Genomic DNA, 9,760 nt, shown 5'->3' on the forward strand with positions numbered 1-9,760 from the left:
TCTCCTTATTTCTTTTTTAATTAGGCCCCTGTCTTTTCTATACTCCTCTAGAGCTTCCATTGTTTTTAGTCCTTTGTACCCACCAAAAGCCCCCCTTAATTCCTAATCCATTCTTATATATCGCTTGACAGCCAGGATTCATTTGGCTTTTTGAACCCACCCTTGACCTTTACGGGAACACGTTGGCGTTGTACTCTCCTTATTTCCTTTCTGAAAGACTCCCATTTCTCTGATGTGGATTGTCCTACAAGTAGCTGATATCAGTCCACTTTGGCCAGATCCTGCCTTTTCATATAAAAATCGGCCTTCCCCCAATTTATAATCTTTATTTCCGGTCCATGTTTCTGCTTTTCCATGACTACCTTGAATCTCACCGAATTATGGAAACTGTCACCAAAATGCTCTCCTACTAACACTTCTACCACTTGCCCGGCTACATTCCCTAGATTTAGGTCCAGTTACCGCCCCCTCTCTTGGTGGACCTTCTACATGCTGGCTGAAAAAGCTCTCCTGGATGCACAGTAAGAATTCCGCCCCTCTAAGCCTTTCACAGTCGGTCTATCCCAGTTAATATTGGGTAAGCTGAAATCCCCTACTATTATTGCCCTAATATTTCTACACTTCTCTGATATTTGCCTACATATCTGTTCGTCTATTTCCCCCTGATTGTTTGGGGGCCTATAGTACACTCCCAGCAAAGTGCTGGCACCATTCTCGTTTGTAAGTTCTACCCATATGGCCACATTAGAGGAACCTGCTAAGATATCATCCCTCCATACAGCAGTAATTGACTCCTTGATTAATATTGTGACAAGCCCTCCTCTTTTACACACCCCTCTGTCTCGCCAGAAAATTCTATACCCCGGAATATTGAGCTGCCAGTCCTGCCCCTCCCTCAACCATGTCTCTGTGATAGCAACAATTTCCTACCCCCATGGTTGCACCAACACCTTCAATTTAGCTGCCTTACTCACAAGACTCCTCGCCTTAACACAAATGACACCCAGCCTTGACATACACCCTTGTGCCATTACATAGTTGCTCTGCCTTACAGGATGACTTGTTTTTTCCTCTATATTTGGCTGTGCAGCGACCCCTTCTATAGCTGCACTCCGTATCCCATCCTTCTGTCAAGTTATTTTAAACCAGCCCCCAACAGTACTAGCAAACTTCCCTACAAGGCTTTTGGTCCCGTTCCGGTTCAGGAGCATCCCTTCCGACTTGTTCAGGTCCCACCTTCCGCAGAAGCAGACCCAGTGATCAAGGAAACTTAAGCCCTCCCTCCTGCACCAACTCTTTAGCCACACATTCATCAGCTCTATCCTCCTATTCCTATACTCACTAGCACTTGGCACCGGGAGAAATCCAGAGATTCCAAACTTTGAGGTCCTGCTTTTAATCTGCTACCTAGCTCCCTAAATTCTTAATGCAGTACCTCATCCCTCTTTCTACCCATGTCCTTGGTACCAATGTGAACCATGGCTTCCGATTTTCACCCTCCCCCTCAAGAATGCCCTACAGCCGTTCAGTGATATCATTGACCCTGGCAGCAGGGAGGCAAAATACCATCCCGGAGTCACGTCTGCAGCCACAGAAATTTTTATCTGTTCCCCATACGTTCGAATGACCTATCAGTATTGCTCACCAAATCTTTTTCCTCCCCATCTGTGCAGCTGAGCCACTGCTAGTGCCACGGACTTGGCTCTTGCTGCATTCCCGAAGAACAATCTCCCCCATCAGTATCCAAAGCAGAAAATATGTTGGTGAGGGAGATGGACCCAGGGGACTCCTGCACTACCTTCCTAGTTCTTTTACTCTGTCTGGCGGTCACCCATTCCCTGTCTGCCTGTTCACTGTTTACCTGCGGTGTGACCACCTCGTTAAACATGTTATCCACGAAGATCTCAGCTTTGCGGATGCTCCGCAGTGACCCCAGCCACAGCTCCAGATCCGAAAGGCGGATTTCGACTAGCTGCAGCTGGAGACACTTCCTGCACACATGTTCGCCCTGGACAAAGAAAGTGTCCCTGACTTCCCGCCTAGCACAGGAGGAGCACTCCACACTGCCGAGCTGCCCTGCCATGCCCTACTCTTAATTTACTCCCTTTACTTTCTTTAAATTAAAGAATAATGGCCCAGTAATTCGGGTCCCAACACGTGAGTATGGACGGAGTACCCACGCGTGGACCCGATGGAAGTGCCAGTTTCTTTCATGCATAGCGCATGCGTGGGAAACTGGCATTTCCGGACCTCTGAACGAATGTGTGCGCAAGGAAGTCTCTACGTGCGCTTTGCACTTACGTTTTTTTTTACAGATTTTTCCGTGAGGGTAAGTCTTTCGATTTTAGAAATGTAAAAATCGGGCATAAGGACTGCATTTTAAAAGGTAAGTGGTCCAATAATTAAAGTTAGAATTTTTTTTCCACAGGTTTATTATTTTAGTAGAGTTTACAGTAAGGTAAGTGTATTTTTGGACGCGATTTCGTGAAAAAAAATGTTTTCCGAAATTTGAATAATTTTTTAAATAGTTTTTTAATGTTATTAATAGTTCATTTAATTAGTGGGATTTTTTTAACTTTTATTTTAAGTTTAAGTACTGTTTTGGGCGCCCGGAGTTTTCATGAGTTTGACAGTTCTTACTATCAAACTCATGAATGAACTTTTGCAACCTCCGATTAGTTGCCCAGTACTCACGTGATCCCAGCTGGCTCATCGAACTAACTACGTCGCTGGATCACGCTAGCACAGTGCGCCGGGACCTGGACCGGGCCACAGACGCTTCCACACAGGCCGAGGTCTGAAATGTCGGCATGCTAGGTAAGTGTAGGTCGGGGGCTTGCACCCGCGGGAGGCCCCCGACCCTAATTTCTGGGCCATTAATTACACTAGGGACCTTATATTATTTAAACACTACTTATTCTAATCTACAGACCTTACTTTTACTTTAACGACTGGAATGTACATATAGTCACGAGGTCCTACTTAGCAATCAGCTCCTTCCATGGTTGTGAGGTCATTTTAGTGGTTTCGCAGTTGTTGTTTGACTGCTCCTGCTCTCGAGCTCGTTACTTGGTGTAAAGTAAGAACCAATTCCTACAGGGTGAAAAGTTAGGAAAAGCAAAGGCGAAGCAAGGGAACTCCTCCTCCCACTCCTCACCTAACTCCCTGATTCACTCAACTCGCACTACTCTGTTTAAAACGCACTCAGTTCAAAATCGCACTGCACAGCCTGTTTTTAGATGTGAATTAACTTAATTGTATAAACAATTTGTTCTAATTTAACCTCATACCTACACAGTCATAAGGACATTTCTGTGGCCGATTATCTCCGTTCGGGAGCATGCGGCATTGAATCCTTAAAGCAATCGTTTCAAACATAGTCATAGAATCATAACGGCACAGATGGAGGTCATTCGGCCCATTGCGTCCTTGCCGGCTGTCTATAGAGAAATCCAGTCAGTGCTATTCCCCCGCTCTTACCCCGTAGCCCTGCAACTTTAATTCCCTCAAGTGCCTATCCAGTCTCCGTTAGAAACATTTGAGTGTCTCCACTTCCAGCCTCTTCTAACGGCAGCGACTTCCAGATCGTCACCACTCGCTCAATCAAAACGTTTTTCCGCACATCCCACCTGTATCTTTTGCCCAAAAGGTTAAATCTGTGTCCCCTAGTCATTGTAACATCAGCTGTTGGGTAGAGCCTTTCCCCGTGTAGCCAAGGCAAGCCTGTCATAATCACCTCTATCAAGTCACACCTCAACCTCCTTTGCTGTAATGATAAAAATCCAGCTTCTCCAACCTGTCCTTGTAACTAAGATCCCCCATCACCGTTAAATCTCCTCTGCACCCTCTCAAGTGTCTTCACATCCTTCTGAGAAACATACAAACAAAGAAACATAGAAGATAGGAGCAGCAGTAGGACATACGGCCCCTCGAGCCTGTCCCACCATTTAATGAGATCATGGCTGATCATCCAAATTCAGAACCTGGTCCCTGCTTTCTGTGATATTTCTTGATCCCTTTAGCCTTAAGAAATATATCTAGCTCCTTCTTGAATATATTTAATAATTTGGCCACATCTGGCTTCTCTGGTAGAGAATGCCACAGGTTTACCACTCTCTGGGTGAAGAAATTCCTCCTCATCTCAGTCCTAAATGGCTTACCCCTTATCCTTAGACTGTAAACCCTGGTTCTGGACTCCTGCACCAACGGGAACACCCTTCCTGCATCTCGTCTGTCTAGTCGTGTTAGAATTCTATAAGTTTCAATGGATCCCCCCTTATTATTCGAAACTCCAGCGAATATAAGCCTCATTGACCCAATCTCTATTCATACGTCATTCCTGCCATCCCAGGTATCAGTCTGGTGAATCTTTGCTGCACTCCCTCCATGGCAAGAACATCCTTCCTCAGATAAGGCGACGGAAACTGCACACATTACTCGAGGTATGGTCTCACCAAGGCCCTGTACAACTGCAGCAAGTTATCCTTACTCCTTTACTCGAATCCTCTCGCTGTGAAGGCCAACATACCAGTTGCCTTCTTAACCGCCTGCTGCACCTGCATGCTTACCTTCAGCGACTGGTGCACAAGGACACCCAGGTCTCCTTGTACTTCCCCTTTTCCGAATCTGTTGCCTTTCAGATAATAATCTGTCTTCCTGTTTTTGTCACCAATGTTGATAACCTCACATTTATCCACATTGTACTGCATCTGCCATGCATCTGCCCAATCACCCAACCTGTCCATATCATACTGGAATTTCTCTGCATCCTCCTCAAAGCACACTCCCCCACCCAGCTTTGTGTCGTCTGCAAACGTGCAGATATTACAGCTAGTTTCCTCGGCTAGATCATTAATGTATATTGTGAACAGCTGTGGTCCTAGCACCGATCCCTATGGTACCCGACTAATCACTGCCTGCCACTGGGAAAAAGGCCCGTTTATTCCAACTCTTTGCTTCCTGTCTGTCAACCGGTTCTCTATTCAATTCAATACATTCCCCCCAATGCCATGTGCTTTAAATTAGCAAGCTGATCTCTTATGCGGGACCTTATCGAAAGCCTTCTGTTAGTCCAAATGCACCACATCCACTGGTTCTCCCTTATATATTCTACTAGATACATCCTCAAAAAATTCCAGTAGATTATTCAAGCATGATTAACCTTTTGTAAACCCATGTTGACTTTGTCTGATCCTGTCACTATTTTACAAGTGCTCTGCTATTACATCTTTTATAATGGACTCTAGCATTTTCCCCAATACCGATGTCAGGCTTACCGATCTATAATTCCCCGTTTTCTCGCTACCACCTTTCTTATAGTGGGGTTAATTTAGCTGCCATCCAATCTATGGGGACTATTCCAGTGTCTATAGAATTTTGGAAGATGACCAGCAATGCATCTACTATTTCTAGGGCCACTTCTGTAAGTAGCCTAGGATGTAGATTATCCAGCCCTGGGGATTTATCGGCCTTAAATGCCGTCAATTTCCCTAACACAATTTCCCAAAAAATACTGATTTCATTGAATTCCACCCTCTCATTCAAACCTATGTTCCCCGACATCTCTGGAAGGTTATTTGTGTCCTCCTTTGTGAAGACAGAACCAAAGTATGTATTTAATTGTTTTGCCATTTCTTTGTTCCCCAGTATAAATTCCACTGATTCTGAGTGCAATGGACCTACGCTTGACTTCACCAATCTTTTGCCCTTCACATATCTATAAAGACTTTTCCAGTACGTTTAGATGTTCCCTGCAAGCTTACTCTCATATTATATTTTCCCCCTATTAATTAATCCCTTTGTCTGACTCATAACATCGTAGTTTACTTTATTTAAATTCAGGACTCTAGTCTCTGATTCAATTATTTCACTCTCCACCTTAATGAAGAATTCTATCATATTATGATCGCTCCTCCCCAGGGGGCCGGACACAAAACCATTGCTAATTAATCCGTTCTCATTACGTAATACCCAGTCTAAGATGGTCTGATCTCTAGTTGTTTCCTCGACAAATTGGTCCAGGAAACCATCCCGTATACAGTCTACTATTTCCTCGTCCACAGTATTGTTACTAATTTGGTTAGCCCAATCTAAGTGTAGATTAAAGTCACCCATGATAACTGCTGTGCCCTTATTGCACGCTTCTCTAATTTCCCGTTTAATGTCAGCCCCAAACTCAGTATTACTTTTTGGGTGTTTGTATACAACTCCCACAATCTTTTTCTGCCCCTCGGTAAGTGTCAGCTCTAATCCTACGGGTTCCACATAATTAGTGCTAATATCCATCCTTGCTATTGTGTTAATCTCCTCTTTTAAATGTGGTGACCACAACTGAACGCAATACTCCCGTTATGGCATAACCAGTGCTTTATAAACGTTCATCATAACTTCAGTACTTTTGTACTCAATACCTTTATTTATGAAGCCCAATATCCCATATGCTTTGCTAACCACACTCCTAATATGTCCTGCCACCTTCAGGGACGTATGCACATTAATTCCCAGGTCCCTCTCTCCCTGCACACTCTTTAAAACTGTGCCATGAAGTGTATATTGCCCCTCCCTGTTATTTCTGCCAAAATGCATCACCTCATACTTCTCTGTATTAAATTCCATCTGCCACTTGTCTTCCCATTTTGCTAGCCTATCTATGTCCTGTTGCAGTCTATTGGTATTTACCCCACTGTTTGTCACCCACCCCTAAGTTTGGTGTCATCAGCAATTTTAGAAATTCTACTCTGTATACAAATATGCAGGTCATTTAAACATTTCAAAAAAGCAGTGGCCCCAACACAGACACTTGCGAAACACCACTGTCTACGATTCTCCAGTCTGCAAGGCAACCATTTACCACAACACGATGTTTTCTGTCCTTAAGCCAATTCCATATCTAACTTGCCTATTCCATGTGGCGCAATGTTGGTACCCAGCCTTCTATGTGGTAATTTGTCAAATGCCTTCCTAAAATCCATGTAGACAACATCCATTGCATTCCCTTCATCAATCCGCCCTGTTACTTTAGCAGAAATTTGAATTGAATTAGTCAAACACGATCTGCCTTTTACAAATTCGTGGTGGCTCTACTTCACTAATTTAAAGCTCCCAAGTGCCCGTTAATTTTTCCCTTGATTACAGTGCGCTTGCTCGGCACCCCATCCACTAGTTTGAACATCCACTTTTCATGAGGGCAGCAAGTTGTTCCAACATCTGAGGCTCCAGCAGCATTGAATTGGCCCGGAGCTGCTCTTCATCAACCTGGACTCCTCAACATCTCAGCTCACAGCAGCTGCTGGCTGACGGGATCGTGTGTATTCACAATGCAGAGCGAGCAGTCACAGCTCTTGTTCCTGTTTGACTCCCTGTCGTTCTTCCACCTCACTTTTTGTTTCGGACATCGGATTTTGGTCTGGTCACAAAACCTTCACAATTGCTGCTTTGCTGCAGTTTCTTTTAATGTTTACAGGGGAGATGAGCAGAAACTTAACGAAAGGAAGTCGGCAGCAGCATCTGAACAGTTTGCTCCAGATCTCGGTAACACCTCGTAGGGAGCTACAGGGTTACAACGGGATTAGTCTGATTGATAGTGGACTGACTAAAGGGAACTGATGTGAGATAGAGAACGAGGATCCTCAGAAACTGATCCTAGTCAACAAGGGCAATGTACATGCTACATGTGAGGATAAGCATTCAGACTGTCAGTGAAAACTTTTGTTCTCCTTACCTAAGGGAAAATACACGTGCCGTAGGGGGAGTGCAAACACAGGTTCACCAGACTGATTGCTGGGATAGGGGGATTGTACTATTAATATATGTTGTGTAGACTAGGCCGATATTCTCTCGAAACATATACAATTCTTACAGGGCTCGACAGGCTAGATGCAGCGAGAATGTTTCATTTGGCTGCAGTGTATAGAACCAGCGGTCACAGTTTGAGAATAAGGGGATGGCCATTTAAGACTGGGAAGAGGAGAAATTTCTTCACTCAGATGGTGGTGTATCTTTGCAATTAATCACCCCAGGGGACTGTGGATGCTCAATCCTTGAGTAAATTCAAGACAGAGATCGATAGAATTATGGATATTAAAGGAATTGATGGAATTGGGATAGTGCAGGAAAGTGGAGTTGGGGTAGAAGATGAACCATGATCTTATTCAATGGAGGAGCAGGCTCGAGGGTCCAAATGGCCTACTCCTGCTCCTATTTCTTATATGTTCTTAGAAGGATAGTTATGGGACAAATAGTGGGCTGTGGGATTAAATTGGATTGTTCTTTCAAAGAGACGGCACTTTCACAACGGAGCCAAATGCCCCTGTTGTGATGTAAGATTCTATGATTATATGTTGTTATCTCTTCATAATGATAAAGGCCTCTCTGAGGTCTCCTCTTAGTCTCCTTTTTCCCTGAGGGAGGAGCCCAAGGAGTCCCCATGTCTTCCTGCTCAATGCCCCTTTCACACTTCTGTGCTGAGCCCTGGTTTCTTCTCTTCACCCACAGTTGTATTAGATGCACATATTCAGTACATACTTGGAGCAAAAAAGGAGCTTATTTTAAGTCCAGCAAATGAATGTTGGCATTGAGAAAGTAAGGAACTCAGTCCTTCTATCCTTGATGTCATTAGCTTGGTGCCCCGGACATGTAGCTCAGTGGTATGCGAGCCTAAGTTGCATCTCCAAGCATTTTCTTTAACCACAGTTGCTGAATGTTGCTTTATGAGGGCAGCAGGTTACAACAGCTGAGGCTCCAGAAACATTCAGTGGGCCGAAGCTGCTCTTCACCCACAGTCACAGACTGGCCAGATTGTGTGACGTCATAATGCTGAGCGAGCAGCCACAGCTTCAGTTCCTGTTTGACGCCCTGTGGTTCTTCCATCTCACTTGCTGATTCAAAGGTCGGATGTCAGCTTGGAAACTAAACCTTGGTCATTGCATTTATGCCACAGACCTGTTTTTGAAATATTCAAAGAGGAGCAGAAACCTTGAGAACAGAAAAGTATTTAAAAGCTGTGAGCCATCAGTATCGCTGGGCAGCTGGCTCTCTGTCAGAGAAAATAGAGATTATATTTTCATAATTACAGTCATAATGTGCTTGGAGAGACTAAAAATTATAACACGTGACCTTGATACATTCAAAGCATGCGCTCTACCACTGAGCTACATCCACACTGACAGCTAAGCACGCAAACCTTAGACAGAGAGAGGAGCGCTGCTGTCCAAGGGCTGCTGTTTGCTTCTTTGAGCACCTCTCCCACAGACTCATCACCTCCAAACATTTAATTATATCGGAGCAGGAGTTAATCTCAGGCTTCCAGAAACAGCTCAGTTCAATGGGTAGTGCCTGAATATGTGATGGTGTCCACGGTGAGCGAGCAGCCCCTCTTGTTCCTCATTGGCTGCCGATGATTGGTCCTCCCACTTTCTGAATCACAGTTCAGATTTCAGCCCAATCTTCAGTTCTCACTTTTACAAAGCGCTGACCGCTGGTCCACACAACGTTTGTAATTTTATCTTTGGGAGCTAGTGTATCATGAGCGATATAGGTTTACCCGCCCGTTAGTGGAGATGTGTGGACGTGAAAGAGGGCGGAAAGTATGTTTTGTGGGGGCTTTAGTAAGGGCAAGGTATTTCCACCCTGTTAAAGTCGAAAGAAAAAATAAAGTCTTCCATTTCACGAACTCAGGAAACACTGTAGAGCAAATGAAGTACGTTTGAGGAGCAATCACTGTTGCAATGTCAGAAATGCGGCATCCAATTTGTGCACAGCA

This window comes from Somniosus microcephalus, unplaced genomic scaffold, assembly GCF_052327205.1.
Source record: "Somniosus microcephalus isolate GS21.2 unplaced genomic scaffold, FLI_Smic_1.0 unresolved_chr6, whole genome shotgun sequence".
In the NCBI taxonomy this organism is placed as follows: domain Eukaryota; kingdom Metazoa; phylum Chordata; class Chondrichthyes; order Squaliformes; family Somniosidae; genus Somniosus; species Somniosus microcephalus.